The sequence below is a fragment of the Carettochelys insculpta genome, chromosome 15 (genome assembly GCF_033958435.1).
Source record: "Carettochelys insculpta isolate YL-2023 chromosome 15, ASM3395843v1, whole genome shotgun sequence".
In the NCBI taxonomy this organism is placed as follows: Eukaryota; Metazoa; Chordata; order Testudines; family Carettochelyidae; genus Carettochelys; species Carettochelys insculpta.
In genome coordinates this window covers 27,424,158-27,446,530 of record NC_134151.1, presented here as the reverse complement: position 1 = coordinate 27,446,530, position 22,373 = coordinate 27,424,158, and the positions used below count along the sequence as shown (strand labels likewise).

At 42.3% G+C, this 22,373-nt stretch overlaps 1 long non-coding RNA gene across 1 annotated transcript; it reads right to left on the bottom strand.

The window, feature by feature from the left end:
• Positions 1-1,048: 1,048 nt before the first annotated feature.
• LOC142021332 (uncharacterized) lies at positions 1,049-21,627 on the bottom strand. The gene is made up of 3 exons (XR_012647665.1): positions 21,589-21,627; positions 18,586-18,707; positions 1,049-1,149 (listed from the first exon to the last, which is right to left on the bottom strand). It is a non-coding gene; the product is annotated as an uncharacterized LOC142021332 (long non-coding RNA).
• Positions 21,628-22,373: the final 746 nt, after the last annotated feature.

Sequence of the window (22,373 nt, the reverse complement as noted above, 5' to 3'; positions counted from 1 at the left end):
GACACATTGTCCAGGGCCTGGTGAAATCTGTTGCCATCCCTGTAAACAGTCGACACAGCCACATTCATTTCCAGAAAGTATTTAATCCCACTTTAATCTTTGTTGGGAGTAGTGCTGCTATCAAGTGCTATGTTTTTCCGGATTACCCTCAACTTTCGATACAGAGCTCATTTTTCATAGTGGCACTGAAGATTGCTTGAGCATTTTTCAGCCTCTGCTTGTTTTAACAATGGGAGACTACATCCTAACAAATGACCAAATTGATGCGGAAGGCCACTAAATAGTCTTTCATTCATTTTATTCCTTTAACATTTGTAAAATCAGAGAAAATTCTCATCACCATCAACAGGTGACAGTAAAAGTTAGAAAACACCAGAGCATCTTTGCAGATGAAGCAAACAAGTTTTGGTTACAGCCAAAAATTAAAACAGCCAAATAAAAACATAGGGATTTACTTTTTAGTTGTTTGCTATTTTTGTACTGCACTTACCTAAACATTGAGACAGCTGTTTTTGTAAAGCAGGTTTCTGATAATACACAAGTTAACCAGTAGCTTACGAATAAAGAGACTCCAACCCGTGAAATGCAGGAGCTGGGAATTCAGCACCTGGGAGGATCAAGTAAAGCCGTGGGAGAAAAATGGCAGCTGATTTAAATCAGCATAATGGAGCAATTCTGATTTAAATAAGCTGAGCTCTGGCCTCTAGTATCATAATACAACCACCATAAGGTCATGGGAACCAAACCCTGCTCACTTTATTCACTTGGGAAGCTCCACATAGGACAAGCAAACAGACTTGGGGGCTACGTTTGCCCTTGGCCAATGCCTCATCTCCATACGTCTTTCTCAGCTTTTTTATCTGCACATGGTCCCCTTACAGATGGTAGACACAGGAGACCGTGCCATACTCATCATTCCATAGAGAGCTGACTGTGTAGGTCATCATGCCAGCAGAATGCCTGTGCTGGAGAGAGATGATGCCAGCCACAAGTTCAGGCTTAGTTCTGTTATTTCAGGAAACGTAGAGCAGTTGTTGAACTTCTAGTTCCTGGGCCTGTTCCTTTAACAAGACAAAGTCTTTGTGGATGGCAGAAGATCAGACTGAACAGCGTGCACAGCCAACTGAGCAATGTACCATGGGCCTGATCCTGCAAATAATTAGGTTCAAGTCAATGGAACAATTCGCAGCATTAGGCTCTCTATCTACTAAGTATTTGATGGATTGGACCCTAAACCATTTATTGTTCAAAGGCTCATGTCATGTGATGTTGCCTTAAGTAGGGTGAAGTGTCTGATGCTCTAATTTCTAGCACACTCACCATTAACCTACTTAATCCGTTATCCACTTGATGGGTATAATGAGGCCTGATCCAAAGCCCTTTAAAGTTACTGGAAAGACTCCTATTGACTTTAACAGAATTTGATCAGGCACAAATACCCATATCCTCCCACTGAATACCTAAATATATCTGAGGATGTGGGTCACAGACACCAATAAGGCCATCTGTCTGAATGAGGAGAAACAATATTTGGCCCTCTCTTTAAAAATCCAAGCCCCAGATATTTCCCAGAAGAAAGTTAAGTAAAATATTCAAATCATTAATATTTATTTTCAGTATTTGACAATGAATGTCTTGTCCTTCTGTTCTCCCTGCTCCTGTCTCTCTTTCTCTTCTGTTTTCAATGTAAATATCCCCCTTTTTAGGCCCCCATCCCTTTTCCTTTCCTTTTTATGTCTTTTTAAACTTTCCCTCTCTCAACCATAAAAATGCGTGCATAGAAGCAGACACAGACAGACCCACTCCTTTGTGCCTGCTTTCCTGGCTCCATGTGTTAAAAATATTATAGATACTTTTCTGCACCAAACTTTTGCCTTTACACATGGATCCATCTATAAAAGGGAACTGATTAGGATCATATAATCCTAGTAAATTTCTCTTTCCAGCCAACTCTCTGTGATGTATCCAGAGTTTGCTGAAAGAGGAAACAATCTAATCCTAATTTCCTTCTGCAAGCCCCAGACATGTACAGGCTGCTGCAAAGGGGGAATTGACCAGGTTTATGCCCCAATGTCTGTCAAATCCATGGCTGTGAAGCACTGTGTAAGTGTAAAGTACTATTACATAGAATACTACCCGCATCAGATATTTGCTCAGTATGGGCATAACAATATTAGCTTTCTCTACAAACTCTGCCAAGTCTGCAGAATAACCTCATGTACAAAAAATGTAACCTGTTATTTGAAGGAGACATTTTATTAATGTCATTACAAAATGTTACAGACTAATAAATCAAGCCATTTGCAGTTTTGGTCAGACAGGTATGTAACTGTAGAATGAAAAGTGGGGAATAAAACTGAACCCAAACTACAAACCAAAGTGAAGTGTATTTTGTTTAGTTAATTTAATGCCAGTGAAAGATGCCTTTGTATTTTCTAATATTACACGAATGTAGCAGTGAGGCTGATTTCCCTTTAATAATCTGGTCGTTTATCTGTTTTCTATTTTTCCTCATTATCTGAATGCGGTGATACATTAAAGTTATTTAGCAATGTAACGTCACGGTACTCAAGCTCCATTCAGATGCAACAGGGCTATTTACCCACCTAACCCTATATAGGATTAGGGAGGAAGACAGAACAAGACTGAGAATAGTTCTTACCAAGCATTTCTAGGGTTCATTAGTTTTCTTTTATTTCTGATTCAGTCCTCTCCATACACATCTCAATAAACAGACTATCAAGAACCTAAGGAAAATACACAGCCAATATTACCCTAAATCACTGTATTTATTTGCATTTAGGCCTATCAGCACAACCGTTGAAGAACTGCACAGGACCAAGGCAGAGAATACCACTTTGAGAGTGAAGTTTTCAGACTTTAAAATGGATCAAAGAAAGATTTTTCTGGCCAACTTCAACTGATTTAAAAGTTTGATAGATGCCTAAGGTTAGTGCACTAATCTGCTGTGGTTGGCTGTAGGCCAATTTGTAATGGAGTATAGAGTAAATTTTCCAGTTGCCTGAGCCAAAGTGTAAAAGAGTGGTATTTTGGGAGGATACACTTTGAAATCTGATTTTTTTTACTTTATAATGATCTAGTGTTATTTCCCTGGGAAAAATGACATTAATTAGCTCTAATTAAACTACAAAAAGCGGAAGATTCTTCTGAAGTACAAGGAGAATAGCTATTTCCTGCCAAAAAGATACATGACCATTCCATATCAATAACATGTATGATAGCTAGAAATGGGCTTTAGCCAGGGCACTGCTTCTGCGCTCCTGCTAGTCGTGAGTGGAATCCTGACACCTCTGAATCCATGGCAAAATCCCGTTGAATTCAGTGGGGCCAGGATTTCATCCTATGTGGCCAGGCTGGGACTCCAGAGTAAACCTCCAGAGAAAGGACTCCATGTTTCATTCAAGAATTTGTGTGTGGGTTGTTGAGTGACAGTGCTACATATAAAAGTTTTTCCCCAGCTCCACCCTATGTTCACATATGACCTTTCCAAAACCACGAGGGCCTCCACCATAGAAGCATTGAATTGTAGGGCTCGAAGAGACCTCAGGAGGTCATTGAGTCCAGGCCCCTGCTCAAAGCAGGGCCAACTCTAACTAAATCATTCCAGCCAGGACTTTTGACTTAAAAGCTCTAGGGATGGAGATTCCACCACCTCTCTAGGTAACACATTCCAGTGCTTCACCACCTTTCATCCACCACCATCCTGGTTGTTCTGTGTTAACTTATCTCAGTAGCTGGAAATCTAAAATGATTTGGTTCCTAATTACTGAATGGTCACAAGACATCTTCACAATCACCTGTCTCCTTACTGAAGTTAGAGTTGGTGAAAATCTAATAGTTTTTCTAGTCTATACTTTTGCCAGAGCAAGAGTGTATTCCCTACTGTGTATTCATCTATTATGAGTATATTTATGAAGTAATCTCAAGAACCGACTGTAGATGAACTGGAGAGAGCCATCGACACCATTGCAGCAGGAAAGGCCCCTGGCCAGGATGGTATACCACCAGAGGTAGTCAAGTGTGCCGTGGGGACACTCCTGGAACCCCTACATGAGCTACTGTGCCTGTGCTGGAAAGAGGGTGAGGTTCCACAGCATATGCGCGACGCTAACATTGTAACATTGTATAAGAACAAAGGAGACAGAAGCGACTGCAACAACTACCGTGGAATCTCCCTCCTAAGTGTCACTGGTAAACTGTTCACTCGCGTCATCCTTGGCAGACTCCAGAAGATTGCTGAGAGGGTGTACCCCGAATCGCAGTGCGGATTCCGTGCAGAGAGGTCTACCGTTGACATGGTCTTCTCTCTAAGGCAGCTGCAGGAGAAGTGCAGGGAGCAGAGGGAGCCACTCTACATAGCCTTCATCAGCCTGACCAAGGCCTTTGACTTGGTCAGCAGGGATGGTCTGTTCAAACTGCTCCACAAGATAGGCTGTCCTCCACGGTTACTCAAGATGATCCAGTCATTCCACGAAGACATGAAAGGAACCATCCAATATGACGGCGCATTATCGGACGTTTTCAGAATCAGGAGCGGCATAAACAAGGATGCGTGCTTGCTCCGACATTGTTCAGGATCTTCTTTGCACTCCTCCTGAAGCATGCCTTTGGATCTTCAACAGAGGGCATCTTGCTGCACACAAGATCTGATGGGAAACTGTTTAACCTTGCAAGGCTGAAAGCTAAGTCTAAGGTGCGAGAAGTCCTCATCAGAGACATGCTGTTTGCAGACGATGCTGCTGTAGTGTCTCACACAGAAGACCAGCTTCAGAACTACTGGATCAGTTCTCCAAAGCATGAAAGGACTTTGGGCTTACCATCAGCCTAAAGAAGACAAACGTACTCGGTCAGGATGTTGCTGAATCCCCATCAGCATTGACAACTATACGTTAGAGGTTGTCCACGAGTTCGTTTACCTCGGGTCCACCATCACTGACACCCTGTCATTGGACACTGAGCTAAATAGGAGGATCGGAAAAGCGGCCACAACTCTGTCCAGACTCAGCAAGAGAGTGTGGAATAACAACAAGCTGTACACTCACACCAAAATGCAAGTCTACAGAGCCTGCATCCTCAGCACCCTCCTTTATGGCAGCGAGACTTGGACCCTGTATGCCCGCCAGGAAAAGAGGCTGAACGCCTTCCACTTGTGCTGCCTCAGGCGCATCCTTGGAATATCATGGAAGGACAGAGTGACCAACACTGCCGTCCTCGAGCAAGCTGGAATCCCAACCATGCACACCCTCCTCAGGCAGCGTTGGCTCCACTGGCTTGGCCACGTCCACAGGATGAATGATAGAAGGATTCCAAAAGACATCCTGTATGGTGGGCTAGCCTCTGGCAAAAGACCTCCTGGACGCCCCCAGTTGCACTACAAAGATGTCTGCAAGAGAGACCTCAGAGAGTTAGACATCGAGCTGGACAACTGGGAAGAACTAGCAGATGACCGCAGCAAATGGAGGCAGGGGTTACACAAGGGCCTTCAGAAGGGCAAGTTGAAGATCAGACAGCTAGCAGAGCAGAAGCGAGCGCACAGAAAGCACAATAAGGACTTGCCAGACACCCACTACATCTGCAAGAGATGCAGCAAGGACTGTCACTCTCGTGTGGGTCTTCATAGTCACAATAGACGCTGTAAATGAAGTCCTCAACTGAAACTTTAAAGGGCGCGATCCATAGTCTATGCAGACTGAAGGATGCCTACCTATGAAGTAATCTGGCAGCTTTATATGTAAAGAAAATGTAATGAAGAAATTATTTTCTTCATTGTATATGCTTAACATACAGTGATAAAGCTGTTTCCAGAAACACCTGGATCCGTGTAGCTTATCGGTCCTAGAGGGGCTTCATTGTGAGCCAACATAAAAAGTCCATGTGTATTTCTCTGTCAGCTGGATTCTCAGTGCAAGGATTACCTATCTAAATCATGTAATCCCTTCATGCTTTCAAGATGTGTGGTTTTGTCATTGCGACATCTTCAGTGTAGCTCAGTATATTCCTAGCTGTACTTAGCACTCGTCTATGACTATGTCATGGGTATAGAATTGCTAAGCCCCTTCTTCCTTGTGGGAAAGCCAGTTGCTAGTTTTCGGGTCTAAATTTGCAATGCAGTAAATGCTCAAGCCTGTATGCAGGCGGATAGTGAAAGGTGTGAACAAAACCCCGTCACCCAGTCTGTTTTCTCTCCCTTCCTCCTTGCTGCACTGTGCTGGGGGGAGCCTGCAGAGCATGATGGGGTAACCCAAGGCATCTTGGGAGCAGTAGTTCCTTTGCCAGCTCCATGCCTAGAGAGCTGGCCATGGAGCAGAAAAGGGTCTACATTTCCCAACATGCCCTTGGCCATTCGCAACAGAAAAGGGACGGGGACAAGGGGATACTGTTTTTCACTTACCATATTACAGCAAGATCCCAGAAGGTAATTTGTATAAAACCTTTATTACTGTATACATGTTTATTATAACAAAATCATTTTACATGCACTGTTTCCACTCAGATTTTTCATTAACCTCTCTTGTGTACACTTATTGCATGGCTATTTTGAACTCATTTATATTAAAAAAAAATCGAGGTCCACATTTCCAAAAACAGCATCTGCCCAACCTACCCTGCCCCCTGAAATTCCTGAACATGAGCCTGATGCTTCCAAGGAGCCTTGGAAAACTTCAAGACCCTGTTTCAGCAAAGCACCTCAGCATGCACGTAACGTTAAGCATACACCTCAGTCCATGCCTACTCAGTGAAGCACTTCTGTATTGAAAGGTAAGTATGACCTTAACTGCTCTGCTGAATTGAGGCTCTAGCCTTTGCCACAGATAGGATAATAAGAGGGCAATGCCTGGATGATGACAAAGCTCCAACCCAGACTTTGGCAGACTCCAAAGACAGAGACAGAATCTGGAACCATTCAAGCTTTTAAACAAGATCCAGCACATGCCACAACAGGACATGTTGGAGCAAATCCTCCTCTTCTTATTCAGGCAAGTACCCCTATTGAGTCCTATTGTTTATTTGAGTAAGGCAGGCACAGCTTTACCCATTTAAACTTCCCAAGGGTCGATGTAGGTACACATATAGTCAAAGAACCTTGTACTTCTTTAGATTAACATCAAGTCCTAGTATCCTAAATTAGTTCAAAGCAATTAGAAATCTGACAAGCAAATCAAGCCACATCTCGAAACATGTAAGGAGCTCTTAAAACCAAGGAACAAGCTGTTTCCATTGATACATTTAGAAAGCAAGCGGTCAACTGTTGCTCTAATCTGGTACCATTCCAGTAGAATTAGTTGTATTTTGTAGCAAGATCAAGACAGACTGATTTTCTATTATTATTTTTATTCTTCAGAGTTTGCTTTTCACCACGATTTGGCATCTTCAACCCTTACCCTTGTCTGACTCTTAAATACACAGGTGGAACTGTTTTGTTTCTGGGTCTATTATACTTCAGGGATGTTCTGACTCAGGCCTTGTCTTACTATTGGTAAGCAAATGGAGTAGACGACATTCAGGTGTCTTCTACATGGTAAGGTCGATGTGGGCTGCGTTCCTGTCAACTCTGGCTACACTTCTCATTTTGCTGGAGTACTGATGTTGATGGGAGCACACTCAGAAATCAGTTTATTGCATCTTCAGTGATGCAATAAATCAATGCCCTGTGGATTGATCCCTGCTGGGTAGACTCCCCATTGTAGTGTACTTTTATGCTCAGAATCCATTTGGTCTGGCTAAACACCAATACAGCCATAGCAAAACCAGTGAGGATATGTTTTCCTTGCCAGTAAATGGCAGCCGTAAGGCATTTCCTATACTAGGAGGGGTAAAGATTTACCAGACTGTCTTGTAAACCTTATGGGTTTAATCTTTAAAGCAAGGTGAAAAACATCTCCCGGGACAAAGTTATTGGTTTTTCATCATCACATGTACTTTCCTACAGGCTAAGTTTGCTGCTAGTACACAAAATAGTGCCTCCAGTTACCAGCCATTCAATGGTGATTGGGTAGAGTGAGTCAGGATTTACAGATATGCAGACCCAAGCCTTTGACTGGGAGCAAGGCCATGGACACACAAAGTTGTAGAGCAAAGGATCCGGAGGAGTATTTGCTCACCACCATAGAGCAGAAGGGATCATCTAAAGGGCAGAAAGTCAGCACTAGGGTAGGCTGAAACTTTTCTACCAAAACTTCGACAGAAAATGGATTTTTATTAAATTGAAAAAAAAAAATCACTTAAAAATAAAAGTTTTGTTGAAGGAAATAGTTTTTGAGAATCCCTGGTCCAGATAATACATTCACTTGCCACGACTGCAAGGTCACTTCCAGTCCTATGATTTTGACAGCCGAAGATTCTAGCTTAGGATTTTATGTAGCTGTCATCCACTGTATCAGATGAGCACTACAAACAGCTTTGTGGATGCCTGAGCTTACACAGCCAGTAACAGCGCCCAGGCAGCTCTTCTCCTCGCTGAGAAAAGCTGGAGCAAAAGAATTCAAAAGGAGATGTGGCCAAGAACAGGTGACACAGAGCCAGCTACCCAAAGCCAGTTTTCAATTCCCTCTGCATAGCTTCAGCAGCTTTTTTACTTCATTATGACAGTCGTTCCACACTCTGCCGATAAAAAAATGCTCCAAAATTGGGTGGTTTATAAACTTTCTATCAGGGTCCTTTATTTTCAATATTTGTGTTCAAAGTCAAACTGTGGGATGTGAATTGATGATTCAAAGGGGGGTGGGGGGAGAGAAGCAGTATCACAAGGAGCAGACCTTAATGCCTCCTTTCTACTAAACTATATCCAGATGTCTGCAGCAGCAAACATATCATGTTTGATGTAAGCTACTGACAAGTTGTTCCCTGTTCATTAATGACAGCTACTGTTTCCTGGCAGAACACAGAGAGAGAGAGAGATTTTCTTCCACTCCGGTAATTTTTCTAAAGTAATACTGCAGGGAACATTTCTTCCTTCTGCTTTATTATTAATTGAACCCCACCAGCAAGTGAAAAATTTAGACTGTATTGTTACTAAGTTTAAATATCTCATCTTTGGAGAAAGACTGTTGACCCCAAAGACCCAAGATGTCCTGGATAAATAAGCTATTTTGCTGTGGAAAATTTTAAGGTTTTAATACCTGTTTGAAAACAATAGATCCATATTAGTTAGCTACCACACGTTAACAGAGTGCAGAATATTCTTTTGTATGGGACAAATGCTACAATCCTTACCCAGGTAAGGCTGCCAGAGGTTTTGATGGGAATTTTGCCTCAATAAAGACAGTGGGATATTTGACAAAAATATTTTTCCAGGTACAACTTTCATGCACGTTAATTGGAATTACACACAACAATGGGAGAGAGTTTTGTCCCACCGTATACTTAGCTACTTAGCTGCATGTGTACGGTATTCACTGACATAGATAATCTGTTACATAGGGAGAGTCAGCACGGTGAGCAAAACTGTTTTACTCACAGGAAAACCTGGACTGACATTTTCACATAGGTTATAATGGACGGGAGTTCAGCACTGATTTGAATCAGCATCCAGGCAACAGGTTGTTTAGGAGAAGCATGTCTCCAGAAGTTTATTTATTGCCTGTATTTAGTGAACCTGTTATACCAACGGCATTATACTCTTTTGATTGAATTGTAAGACACCTTCGTGGTTATGGAGCTGACTCGTAGAGATGAGAGAATTATTCATGGTACATATTTTCTTGATGAATTTCACTTCTTTTTCTGCTTGTGGAAGACCTGCAGATGTATTACCATTCTCTTAAATTGTTTCATTATTCAAAAATTATTAGATGAAAAGCATAGTAAATTTTGATCAATCTAGTGTTATTTGAAATCTGAGCTGCATTGCTTACCTGCAATGTGTCACCATTTTGGTTTCGCTTTAGCAATTCAGTACATTCTAGCACTTCTGGATCAAAATAACCTTGGGCTATAAATGCCAAACAATATTAAAATGCATTACGTTTCTGTTTTTTCCTTAGTTAACAGGTATAGTTGAAAACCATTTGTCTTGACAGTAAGGATAAATGGTTTCATCCACAGAGAAGTATAATCTTGTTCTTTGGCCAGGTGGCCCGCGGGATGGATGTAAAATCCATTTGGCTCACTCCCCACACATTACTACCACCACCACATGAGATGAAAAAAAGTGATAATCAGTAGTAGTTCATCCTACATTGGCACAGATGTTGGTCTGACATGCCAAACTAAGGCTTGTGCCAAAGTCTTTTTAAAAAGTTCTTTTAATGGCCATGTTGCTCATTATCATGAAGTTAGTGTTCTGCTTGGAAAGATTTTTTCCTGTGTCCTTTGACTTTTGAAAGCCATTTCAAACTTTGTTCCATCACATACGAGCATTGTGGCAGCTTTGCAAGAGCATAAAATAATAAGGTAGAGCAGGAGAATCAAAAACTCAGACCATCAACACAGAAAACAAAAAATGTAGCAACTAGAGGACAAGACAAAGAGGTTGGACAAAGAACTAGAATAAGTGGGAAAATGTGTATACCTTGGAGGGCTAGCAGTGAAGGATGGGAATTGTGAAGATGACATAAAAAGAAGAGTCAGAGGAGCCACCACTGCAGTCAGAAAGTTCTGCAAGATCTGAAAGGCTGAAGATATTTCAGTAACAAGTAAGACAGCTGATTGGGTGTGTTCTCTATGCCCTACTGATCTGTTTAGCTTTGGCTCCCCTTCAGTGAGACTTGAAGAAGTGCATGAGTGGGAGGGGCATGAAGGGCCATGTGTCCCACAGTGCCATGGCAGGAAGAGGCTGAGGGCCAGCAGCTGTCAGAACTGTCCTGTTGGTTGAGGGGCACCTGCCCCAGGCCCTGTACTTTGGGGAGCCAAAAGGGGCCCAGGGGATGTGGCTCTTTTCCTATTGAGAAAAAAGGAAATGGTGTCACCTCACCCAAATGCCACACACATGTGGCACCCAAAAGACACATCATTTACAGTAAATTGTGCAGCTCTGTGATCCTCTGGCTCCTTTCTTTTATGAGGAATTAAAAAGTTCATAATATTTGTATTTAAAAGGTCCTGGGCCTTTCCTAGACACCTTGTTCACATCTCTTAGAGCCATTTTCCCAAGCTCTTCACAGCACTGGTTATACTGCGTTCATGGTTGAGAGACTTTTTACACAACCATAACACCTAAGGATTTAATGGGGGAGTTTAAAGGACAGCTGGGGTTCTGGGGGCCAAGAATGCAGTTTGAGAGGGGATTGAGTATTCTATATTACCCCATACCAGCCAAATCCATGCCCTGCCTACAAATGATGGTGGCCTTAGTCATAGAATCATAGAAGAGCAAAACTGGAGGGAACACCAAGAGGTCAACATGTCCCATCCCCTGCCACATAGCGGGACCAAACACCATATAGATCTTCCCAGACAGAAGTATGTGTAACCTGCGCTTAAAAATATCCAATGATGGAGATTCCATAACCTTCCTAGGCCAGTTATTCCAGAGCTTAACCACCCTGACAGTTAGAAAGTTAATCTTAATGCCTGCTACCAAATTTTCCCTTTGTAATGACAAAGGCTAATTATAGCTGTGTCCATGCCCATCCCTATTCAATCAAGCACTGGAACATGTGCTTAACTTCAAGCTTAACTTCATGCTTAAATGTGTGCCTCAATATGAATGATCTGGTGAATTAGGGCCAAAGCTGAGTAGTGCTGTTAACTGTTTTAGGTGTACCTTATAATGGGGGAGAGAGGGGTGTGTGTGTGTGTGTGATTTCAGCTCAACCTTCATGATTTAGAGTAGAGTTTGTACCTCATGGGGATGCAAAGATTCTGAGGTGACTGGTTCTGATGGATTGGGAGGAAGCTGGAGAAATAATCAAGAAAAAAAAAATAACAGCACAATCGTACAAAGACACGGCCGCTCAGTTTATCGCTGATTATGTGAGTTATGAGTAATCCCAACCTGCTGGACTGTGGGGAGTAATACAGTATTTGGAGGGGAGAAAAATTTGAATAAATCTTGAGGAAAAATGTTTGAGATAAAAATACGTCAGAACTGGAGACTGACCCTGTTTTGCGTGGTCATGCAGGAAAGTGAGGCCAGAGAACGAGTTTCTACTGCAATGGCTATGAAAATACATAATTTTCTCCTTTCTGAATTACCCAGAATATCTGACTTTTGCCCCAGAAAATCATTGTACTCGGAGTATAAATCCCAATTTTCGAAGCAAGTTTGGACAAAAAGACATAAACCATCTATGAATAACATCTGAGAAATAAAAGAATGGAGTAGAGTGGAAATAATCCTTCATGAATTTTGGATTTGAGAGTACTTGGAAGTTCGTGTTTCACTTTCCATGAATCTTCTGCTGTGATTTTTTAAAAGGTCCTGGGAAAGTGGCAGAGTTATGAATGATCATGTATTTGCATTCAGGATGGGAATTTTAGCACAGCCATCTATGAAGCAATCTGGGTTTTGTGAGTTATCCATGGAGGAGAAACAATTTCATGTGACACAACACAAATTAAAAATAGCAAATACTTATTGTAATGGTCATGGTGAATAATAGTTGATAAACAAACAATCTGGAGGCAGAATATGTACACATAAGTCACTCTCTGAGTAACTTAGAATAACATATACATTTGTAAAAGTCTGCCTAGTCATGGATAAATTGCAAACAAAAAACCAGGCACAGTGGGGATTTGTAAAAGCAAGTTAGACAAATACCTGTCACAGATAATATTTAGTCCTGCCATGAGTATATGGGTGGGATAACCTCTCAGAATCCTTCCTAGGACTATGGTTCTGTGATTCATCCAGGGGAAGTTTAGTTTTGTGCGTAAGGCACTGACCTGGGAATCAGGAGATCTGGAGTCAATTTATGGAGGTGTCACAGGCTTTTTAGGTGACCTTGGAGAAGTCACTGAATTTCTGTGCTTCAGCTTCCCCCCATGGGGAGAATGGATATAACACCCCCCCTTCCCATATTTCATCTGGCTTCCAAGTTTAGACTGTAACCTCTTCAGGGCAAGGACAATTACATGACTAGCATAATGGAGCTCTGCTCTCAGTTGTAGCATCCAGATACTATTATCATAAGGTAAATAAAATAAACTCCATACATTGTTCACTGCAAAAAGCTGGCCCTGCTCTAATGTGGAGGTAGGCCTCTCTCCCAGCAGCATTACTAGGCCTAAATCATGGTACAAAGATTTACATCCACTTTGAGTGTTTGCCAGGAAATTAACTCATAAAAAGAGCTGCTAACATGTTCCAAATAAGCATCTGGGCTCCCTCACTGATATCAGGCATGTGCCTGCATATAATAATTAAGGTGTCTTTAAAAAATCTGATTAGTTAAATGCCACTCACTGTCCAAGTTTTTAAACGAAGAATAATAGTTAACTAACAGACCACTTTACAGTGGAAGGCCCCAATCAGTTTAATGGGAGCAAAAGCAAAAAATTGTAACATAAAATTGATCCAACCAGGAAAATCAGTGAGGAGACTGAATTGTAAAGAAGGTCTCTCACTAAACAAGGACACTCTTTCCTCCTGTTACTCCACCTTCTAAGAGTCCCTTCTACTTTCTTGCCTTTCAGCATAGACCACACTGCGCTATTGCCTAATAAATACCTTGCTAACAAAAATGAGAAACATATTGTAGAGCATAGCACAATTGCAGGATGTGATTCAAATCCATTTGAGCACCTACTGGTGACATCTTGCTGTTACTGAAGTCTGTCTGGCAAGGCTGCTTTTAATTTTCATCCCAAAGTGGAGACATCTAGGACGCAACATGAGACTGAGATGCTGTTTGCATTGCATTTAAGAGTGTCGTATCAGAAAAAAACTAGTTAACATTAATGGTATGGAAACCAGGAAGAGAAAAAATCACAACAGTTTAGTTACGATATAAACTTCATCACACTTTGTATTTATATAGCACCTCCCATTCAAATATGTCAAAGGCCTAACAAACATTAAGGAATGCTGTTACAATATCCTTTTGAGGAATATAAGTATTATTCCAATTTTATGCAGGGGGATGCAGGTTGATCACATCTGTATCAGCAGTTCTTTCAGAAGATTGATGCAGGACATCCACACTAGCAGAGAAACAGAGGTAGGTTCAGACCACAATCTGGTCATGATAAAACTCAAGTTTAAGTTCAAGAGGTACACCACAAAAGCCACCAAGCCAGGACTGGGATTCAACACGGAGCAGCTGGAAGATACTGAGACAAGACCCAGTTTCCAAATGGAGCTGTCCAACAGATATGCACTTCTGACAACCTCACCCCAAAAGATGTTTGCATGGAACAAATTTGGGAAGACACCAAAGCAGCCTGGAAACAGACCTATGATAAAACATTAGGAAAGAGGGCAAGGCATTACAAAGAGTGGATCACAGCAGAAACTCTGAGAAAGGTAACAGAATGAAAGGACAGAAAAGCATCGTTAATAACAACAAAACAAGAGGAGCCAAAGCGGAAGCTTGGAGGCTGTACTCAGAAAGCCAAAAGAGAAGTTAAAAGCCTTTAAAATGGGACAAGAAGAACTTTGTGGAAAACCTTGCACAACAAGCAGAACAAGCTGCAGGACAGAGAATCCTGAAAGAGCTGTATGACATCACACAGAAGCTGGCTGGGTTATGGGATATGGTGGATCAGCCAGTACAAGATAAGTAGGTGCATGTGTTGTTAAACTCAAGTGAGCAGCTCACTAGATATAAGGTACACTTTGAAGAGTTACTAAACCACCCTGCCCACATGGAATCTGTAGAGTTACCCCCTGCAAGTATACCCGCTGCAAATTAACAGCAATAGACCTAAAAAAGAAGCAATCAGAAAAGCCTTTGCCCATCTGAAAAGTTGAAAAGCAGCTGGTTGAGACAACATCCCCACAGAAGCATTCAAGGCAGGTAGTGAGACATGATGTATGAGTCAAATGGCATGGCTCTACAGAAGTTAATGGAGCTACAGGCGTGGCTACACAACAAACTTATTTTGGAATAATGGTTGCTGTTCCAAAATAACTTTGTGAACGTCTACACAGCAAAACAGCTATTTTGAAATAATTTGGGAATAGCGGACAGCTTATTTTGAGCTGTATAAACCTCATTCTATGAAGAATAGTGCCTATTCTGAAGAAGAGATTTGGAATGGGGGTTGTATAGACAGACAATAGGGTCTATTTCAAAATAGGGGCCCTCCAGACCTACACAGGGTGCCAACCAGTGTAGCTGCTGTATGTCAAAGTAGCTGAGGGCTATTTCAATACATATTTTGGCCATGTCTATACTACATTACCCTTTTGGAGGAGGAATGCAAATGAGGGAGAGTGAAAATGCAAATTAAGTGCTGATTTACAAATCTCACCCTTTATTTGAATAATCTCACGCAATTGTGTTTCTGGAAGAGACTTTTCCGACAGCAAAAACAGCCGTGTAGATGCAGTTCCTTTGGAAAAGCCCTCATTTTTAAAATAACCCTTATTCCTCATTTTTTTCATTTTTATAACCCCCTTGTAACAGACCCCTCATCTGTTTCTTAGGGGTCCTGTGCTTCCAGGTGGCTCCTTGTGTGCCTCAGAGAGGCCCCTTTGTTGCCCTGGGGTTTCCCAAAAGCAAGGGTCTCCCTTTACCAAGCCATTTTCATCACAGGCCAGTCTTGAGTGGGGGTGGAGTAAGACCCTCTCCACTGGTCTCGGGCCACCCCAGTTTGGCCCAAGTTGGGTACCCCTCAAGGGGAAGGGTGGGGGAGTCCAGTCCCACCCACTGCCCTGGACTCCGGCCCAGGGACCCTAGGAAGGGAGGGAGCTAGCAGGCCTTCCACCACTACCACACAGCAGCGACCTTTCCCTGGGCCTCTGCACCCACCACTTCCCTCTGGTACCTTGTGGCTGGCATTCTTCGGCTTCACTCAGACTTATTTTGCGCTGCCCTTCTCTCAGCCCTCCAGCCTCCTCTCTGGGCATCGCTCTCCTCTCCCCGTTGCCTAGGGAAAACCTTTTATAGGGAGTCTGAAGACCTTAACTGGTAGCAGGTGCTTGATTGCAAGCAGTGGCTGGCTGATTCCTAAAAAGCCCCAGCTGCCTATCCAGCCTACAAGTCTGCACCCTCTGGGAACTTAAGAGGGGAACAAAAAGGAGTTCCTCCAATACCCAATATGTTCACCCTCCATCAGGTATTTGCCAGCTGCAACTTCTGGTCTGCCACACCCTATAAGCCCCAAAATAATCAGAGGTTCCTGAGTGTCCAAGACTAAATCAGGTAACTTAATGGAAAAGATAAATACTCTGATATGGTTAATGATACTGAGTAGCACTTCAGCCCCACCGAAATGCATCCGTAAGTCAGGGAGTAAAATGCTACTCAGTATTCGGGTATGTCTATGCTTACGGGGGGGGGAAGGGGTGTGTGTCGGTCAGCGCATTGTGATTGATCTGCTGGGGATCGATTTTGCTGTGTGTTTGAAGAGGCGGCAAAATTGATCTCTCTGGGCTCAGCTGCTGACCCTGGTACTCCACACGCTGAAGCACGAAGTAAGGAACATCAGCTCGAGCACCAATATCCCTGATCTACACCAGGGAACAAAGTCGATCCTGATATGTCAGTTCTAGATATGTGTCTGGGATCAACTCTGATCCATAGTGTGAACTAGGCCTTCATCTGGCCCCAGGTCTTTCATATCTCAAAGTTGGGTGTCGATATTTTTAGCTCACAAAATAGCTTTTGAAAGGAACATAGCAGTTTGGATTGCATTATAGCAAGAAGCAGAATTATTTTTTTGTTGTTGTTTTATAGGAGGCTGGCATTTTAACTATGCCTACCATCCATTTATATATAGTTTGCAGTAAGTTAACTTAAATCACATGAAAATGTAGAGCAGATATTATGTAGTAGCTGGGATTATCATGCCTTGGTTGTGCCTTCATGGAAAATGACCCACAGCAGGCTTAGAAGAACATGCCTTATGCATATAGTAATGTGGCTACTTGAAAAGAACATTTGTGTGTTAGGCTAGCCAGGTCTTTGATTCTGAGAGGTGACTTGTCTTAGTAGTCTGCTTTTAGATGAGTCAGACTCAGCATGCAGACAGTTTGGTTGGAGAAATATTTTCCAGTTACTGATCACCAGTAATTTGTCTGCCAAACCAGCATGTTAAGTTTTCTCAACCTTTTTGTGGTTCACAGACTTACCAACTAGTTTACATGGAATTACTGTACTCTTCCAGTGCACATCACTGGAAATCCTCATTTATGGGGAAGTATAAATCACAGTTTGTTTAGAATCTTGCACAGCTCCAATGAAACATTTTGCAACCCGTACTGAAGACTTCTGAATGGTAGCCCCTTTTCAGATCTTTGACTGGAAAATGACTGTGTGAAGGAATCTTAGTGGTGCCAGTGAGGACTTCCACATACAACGGGTTTGCATGATTGGATCTAAGGTTTGGGGAAAGCAAGTAAGAAAAAAAAAAAGTACTGATTTAAGATCAGACTCAAGAATATAGAAATATAATATATTAGGAAGTAATACCAAAGTCTCACTTCTCCTATTTGGTACAATATACAGTACTTCGCAGTGGTAAGTATATCCAGATCCTTTAAAAGCAGCAAGAAGGAGGTTGACTAGGTTCATAATTCTACAGAAACAGTTTAAATGTGGTTGATTAGATTCGTTTCTTTTTTGTACTCCTTGATGATAATGCAATTGCTGATTAGTCCCAAGCTAGGCTGTAGATTAGCATAAAATCAGTTAATTGTGCTCCTCTGGAACATAAATTACAATAAAAAAGCTACATCATATTCTACAATCTTAACTCTGTCAGTATTATGCACAGAACTTGGAAACAAACTCATATGGAAATAGTGAGAAAGAGGAAATGCACTGCACAGTAATTTCTGGAAGACGCTCAGACTTCATGTGGCCTGCATTTCTTGGGGTTTGTTGTAGTAGGTTTTTTGTTTGTTTGTTTTTAGCAAACACAAAAGTGCTTACATTTATAATAGTATAATTGTAAAAAAGCATATTGCTAAATTCATCTGTAACAATAGATCTATTTAGGAGTAAAAATAAATCTAGGGGAAAAATGTAAGAGTTTCCATCCTGTAAGAGTTTCCAAGATTTGAAAAAACTTTCTTCTCCTGAATTGGGATGAAAAGTCAAAATCTTGACAATTGTCACACATTACTAATCTGAAAAAAAGGAGACGAATTAATCAAGTCATTTTGTTTCAATGTAGACCTTTAAAATGATTAATCTTTTTAGAATAAATTAACTAATATTTTGAATAAAAAAAGAATTTAGAAGAATAACTCCCATATCTGTGAATTTTGAAAATGCCAAAGGGAGACATTTTGACAATTTCAATTATTTTGTCAAAAAATGGAATTTGAAAATTCATTGAAGCCAAACTTTTCTTACAACCAGTTTCAATGAATGAACGTTTTCAGATGAACAGACATTCTGCTGTAAAATTTCTGACAACCACTAAGGCCTAGGCTACATTCGTCAGCCTTCATCGATCTAAGATATGCAACTTCAGCTACACAAATAGCACAGCTGAAGTCGATGTACGTACTGTAGCGTCTTCCATGTGGTAAAGGCAGTTGAAGTTGTTCTCCCATCAATTCTGCCTACTCTTCTTGTCCTGGTAGAATACTGCAGTCAACAGGAGAGTGCCTGGAGATTGATTTATTGCATCTAAACAGATGTCATAAACACCATCAGTGGATGGATTGTGAGCCCTAAGATATCTGCATATGGAAACTGTGGGCTCACTTCCTGTGAAGGGACAAGGGTATAAAGGGGCTGAACGTGGCTGGGTCCAGCTAGTTCTGACCTCAGCAGAATTTTTAACAGTCTAAACAATGACTTCTTACATCTTTCTAGAGGCTGTTATGCATGCAAGAATTACTAAAGCAGAATATACTCTAGCCATGCCAGTTGACACCTCCAACGTACACCCTCCTCTCCCAGTAAACTGGGATAATCAGGAAGAGGTGGCAGGGAGCCAGCTACACCATCAGAACATTTCCCCATGAATCTTCAATTGCCCGTTGAGGGAAGATTTTTTTAAGTTCCTTTTGTGCCACTGGAGAAGCGCCAATGGATCTCAACAAAGATTGGGATATGCCCATATATTGCCTTTTCTTGTCATTTTTTAAGCAAAAAGAATAAGAAATTTCTTATTCTTCTTTAAATCTTCTTGAATTTATAAGAAAATATAACTTGCCTCTGACTGCATTAATTCTGCAACAGTACCTATGCTGCTACCCAGGAAATGAAAGTTTCCAACTGAGAGCCTTGTCATTTCATAGCTGTCCTCGTGGACTTTCTTTCCACCCATACATTTTTGCATTTCTCTCTTTTCACAGTTTTACACAGCTCACTTCAAAACAGCCTGTTTGGAAGCCCCAGAGGCCCACATTCTACACAGACACATGAATCACTGAGGACATCCAGTATCAGTACCTCCAAAGTTCTCAAAAGGGAGGAAACAAGACATTCTGAAGCTCTGAGAAGTGGGTATTACTGGCCCCACCACAAATCTAGATGAGGACTTACAAGGTGGCCACACATGGAGACCTAGGTTTCAGGTGATGAATCTCCAAGGCGAATAGATAAATCATAGAATCATATCACAGAATCATAGAACAATAGAGCTGGAAGAGACCTAAAAAAGCCATCAAGTCCAGCCCCCTGCCCTATGCAGGACCAAACCCACCAGATCAGCCCAGACAGGGCTTTCTCAAGGTGAGACTTAAACACCTCCAGGGATGGAGACTCCACTACTTCCCTGGGTAGACCATTCCAAAGCTTCACCACCCTCCTAGTGAAAAAGTTTTTCCTAATGTTCAACCTGGACCTTCCCAACCGCAACTTGAGACCATTGTTCTGTGTTCTGCCATCTGTGACCACTGTGAACAGCCTCTCTCCAGCCTCTTTGCAACCTCCCTTCAGTAAGCTGAAGGCTGTTATCAAGTCCCCCCTCAGTCTTCTCTTCTACAGACTAACCAGTCCCAAATCCCTCAACCTTTCTTCAGAGGTCATATGCTCCAGCCCCCTAATTATTTTGGTCGCCCTCCGCTGGACCCTCTCCAGTGTATCCACATCCTTCCTATAATTGGGGGCCCAGAATGGGAAACAGTACTCCAGATACGGCCTCACCAAAGCTGAATGAAAAGGAACAATCACTTCTCTGGATCAATTGGCAACGCTCCTCTTGATGCAACCTAATATGCCATTAGCCTTCCTGGCTACAATGGCACACTGTTGACTCATGCCCAGCATCTCATCCACTACAACTCCCAGGTCCTTTTCTGCAGAACTACTACTGAGCCAGTTGGACCCCAGCCTGCAACAATGCTTGGGATTCTTCTGGCCCAAGTGCAGGACTCTGCACTTGTCCTTATTGAACCTCATCAGATTTCTTGCAGCCCAGTCTTCCAATTTAAATGCTGCAGTACTTCCCTAGGCCAAATGACAAGGTATATAACAAAAAGGATCCAATCATGGTTTCTTCATTCCTGTTATGCCAAATTCCATAGCCTCCCAGTGATTGTCACAAAGGATTAGGAGATTCAGGATTTTTCCACAGCGTAAATGCTCAAGCATGTGGACAAACCTGTTAAAAAAATCCTGGATGCTTTAATCACAAATTGTACTTTCTTTCCATCAGAACTGGGCCAAAGCCACAAGCTGGGAATCTCCCAGCTTACCAAATATTGGCTCTGAAATAAGGGTTCATCTATAATTTGTGTGGGAAAGGGTTAGGTTAAATTATTTCAGTGCACATGAGTAATGTACTGCTGTTTAATCTGTAGGACTAATGAAGGTTCAGAGCAAACAAAGACTAGCCTAATGCATATCTGCTAAACCTTTGCTGGGAAATGGGGTGAGATTGCAGTTGTGAAATAAGCCAAGTGAAAGCTAACCTGGTTCTGCTTTCAGGGTGTACAGTTTGTAGGAGTCGAGAGAATATTGTTATTTAGGAGTCAGATACAGTTACAGCACCAGGCATGTATTGGGGTGGGTGGGGGGCTGATTCTTAGTGCAGCCAGAGCCATGCTTTAGCATAAGCAGAATACATAGCCACTTATGTTACCACTAGGTTTGGGGCATACAGCTGTGTGCTGCTTAAGCCTAGAACCACCGCTCCCAGGATGGGACAGCAAGGTGCAGGCAGCACCAGTTCCAGTGGTCAGCCCCATTCCCCACTTCCATCATGGGATGGGCCCAGTGGCTGCTCACCCACTGTGCCTCTCTGGGGCCGGGAGCAGGGCCATGTCTCCAGGAGAGGACGACCCAGACAGCACTGAGGGACGAGGCTCAGGGCAGCTGCAGGATGGGCAGTGGAGTGACAGGTGGCAGCCAGGAACCCATGTAAAATGTGGGTGTGCTGCAGCAGTTCCCACTCTGATACTGCCCTGCCCTGCTCCTGCCCCCACAGCCCACTCCCCAGCTGCCCCCTTCCCTGCACAGAGCGGCACAAATCTAAAGGACAGACTTCTGGGCAGCTCTCAGAGACCTGGCACAACGCAGTCTTAAACGATATGGTTTGTTTTATATGCGGGAGAATTACCTCAGAAGAGCTGTAAGTAGGCCTTCAAGTAGGGCTGGGCAGCATGGCACCATCTCCAAACATTTTCCACATTTCAGAAGGGGCAGTCAGCTGAGAAATGAAAAACTAGAGCTATACAGAGAGACAGTTTTTAAAACACAGTTTCTAAGTGAAGCCTGCCAAGGGACAGCTTTAATTCATGTCTTTCTCCCTTTAAGCAGAATTTTCCTTTACGCAATTTGCTGAACAGCATCACTGCCATGGTAACTAATGTACTGCATTGCTGCTTTGCTTTCTCATACTGTTGGTTGTTTGTTCTGAAGACAGAAAACAAGCACCATATTGACTGCATTAATATAGTTCCTTTGAACACTTCCTTCCCAGAGACAGCACTATATTCATCTGTTACATGACTCTGCTGAATTCAGGTTAATTACCCCAGGCATGACGCTGGCCCATGAAAAAGGCATACAAACGAACAAATCTGAATGAAAAGTGGAGAAAGAAGGAATGAGGGCAGGTCTACACTACAGGGGAAGGTCGAATTAAGGTGAGCAATTTCTGCTACCTGACAAAGGCACTCTGTAAATTTTTTTAGTGTGTCCCCACTAGACACACTAAATAGAACTACAGAAGATTGACTGTGGCCAGGCTGATCTTCCCTGTAGTGCAGGGAAGGGAAATGGGGGTGACAAAATAAAATGAAAAGGAATAGAGAGAGACAACAAAGTGCAAGGAAGAGAAAGGGGAATAAATTGGGAGAAAAGGAGAAATAAAGTAAGTTATTGAGGGAGAGAAATACAAAG